Source organism: Chiloscyllium punctatum, unplaced genomic scaffold, assembly GCF_047496795.1.
Source record: "Chiloscyllium punctatum isolate Juve2018m unplaced genomic scaffold, sChiPun1.3 scaffold_283, whole genome shotgun sequence".
NCBI classification, from domain to species: Eukaryota; Metazoa; Chordata; class Chondrichthyes; order Orectolobiformes; family Hemiscylliidae; genus Chiloscyllium; species Chiloscyllium punctatum.
The window spans coordinates 5,001-7,059 of record NW_027310017.1 but is presented as its reverse complement, the minus strand read 5'-3'; positions in this window follow the sequence as shown (position 1 = coordinate 7,059).

Sequence of the window (2,059 nt, the reverse complement as noted above, 5' to 3'; positions counted from 1 at the left end):
GCTCTTTCCGTCCATTCTGAGAGTAAGTCAGAGGCCGGTGCGGAGGTCTCTTGACAATCGGAGGGGGTGGTGGCCCTCCGCAGGCGCTCGTGTCGAAAATGAAGGCGAGAGACGCGAGTGGCCTGGTTCCCCTGGGTGTTGCCAGGAAGGCTGCGGGCTGACCCTTGCCTGAGCACTCCCTAAAGCCTCTTGTGATGAGAGCAGACCTCGCGCGCCGCACGACCGGCTCTGGGTGTCGTTGGGCCGCTATCTGTGAATAGTCTGGTCCTCCTCTGCCACCCGGCCAAGTGCGATGGCTCTGCCGCCCTGCGGTGCTCGTCACGCAGGTATGGGGCACACGATGCTCGTAACAGCAAATAAAGGCGGCTCGGGACCTGCAGGCGAAAGGGGTCCCGTGGTGCTTAGCACGTCGACTTCGGGTCTCGGTGCAAGCCGGAGAGCTCACGGAAGTCTAAAGTTTTCGGCACGTGGTCGAATCTTTTGAAAGGCTTACCCGGCTCTTTCCGTCCATTCTGAGAGTCAGTCAGAGGCCGGTGCGGCGGTCTATTGACGACCGGAGGCTCCCATGGGTGTTGCGATGAGGGTGGAGGGCACAGAACCTTGCCTTAGCACTCCCTAATAAAGCCTCTTGTGAAGAGAGCAGACCTCGCGCGCCGCACGACCGGCTCTGGGAGTCGTTGGGCCGCTATCTGTGAATAGTCTGGTCCTCCTCTGCCACCCGGCCAATCGCGATGGCTCTGCCGCCCTGCGGTGCTTATCACGCAGGTTTGGGGCACACGATACTCGTAACAGCAAATTAAAAATAAAGGCGGCTCGGGACCTGCAGGCGAAAGGGGTCCCGGTGCAAGCCGGAGAGCTCACGGAAGTCTAAAGTTTTCGGCACGTGGTCGAATCTTTTGAAAGGCTTACCCGGCTCTTTCCGTCCATTCTGAGAGTTAAGTCAGAGGCCTGTGCGGAGGTCTCTCGACGACATGAGGAGTTGGCTAACCCTGGGTGTTGCGATGAGGGTGGAGGCCGCAGAACCTTGCCTTAGCACTCCCTAAAGCCACTTGTGATGAGAGCAGACCTCGCGTGCCGCACCACCGGCTCTGGGAGTCGTTGGGCCGCTATCTGTGAATAGTCTGGTCCTCCTCTGCCACCCGGCCAAGCGCGATGGCTCTGCCGCCCTGCGGTGCTTATCACGCAGGTTTGGGGCACACGATACTCGTAACAGAAAATTAAAAATAAAGGCGGCTCGGGACCTGCAGGCGAAAGGGGTCCCGGTGCAAGCCGGAGAGCTCAGGGAAGTCTAAAGTTTTCGGCACGTGGTCGAATCTTTTGAAAGGCTTACCCGGCTCTTTCCGTCCATTCTGAGAGTTAAGTCAGAGGCCTGTGCGGAGGTCTCTCGACGACATGAGGGGTTGGCTAACCCTGGGTGTTGCGATGAGGGTGGAGGCTGCAGAACCTTGCCTTAGCACTCCCTAAAGCCACTTGTGATGAGAGCAGACCTCGCGTGCCGCACCACCGGCTCTGGGAGTCGTTGGGCCGCTATCTGTGAATAGTCTGGTCCTCCTCTGCCACCCGGCCAAGCGCGATGGCTCTGCCGCCCTGCGGTGCTCGTCACGCAGGTTTGGGGAACGCGATACTTGTAATAACAAATTGAAAAAAAAAGGCGGCTCGGGACCTGCAGGCGAAAGGGGTCCCGTGGTGCTTAGCACGTCGACTTCGGGTCTCGTTGCAAGCCGGAGAGCTCACGGAAGTCTAAAGTTTTCGGCACGTGGTCGAATCTTTTGAAAGGCTTACCCTGCTCTTTCCGTCCATTCTGAGAATAAGTCAGAGGCCGGTGCGGAGGTCTCTTGACAATCGGAGGGGGTGGCGTCCCTCCGCAGGCGCTCGTGTCTAAAATGAAGGCGAGACACGAGTGGCCTAGTTCCCCAGGGTGTTGCCAGAAAGGCTGCGGGCTGACCGTTGCCTTCGCACTCCCTAAAGCCTCTTGTGATGAGAGCAGACCTCGCGCGCCGCACCACCGGCTCTGGGAGTCGTTGGGCCGCTATCTGTGAATAGACTGGTCCTCCTCTGC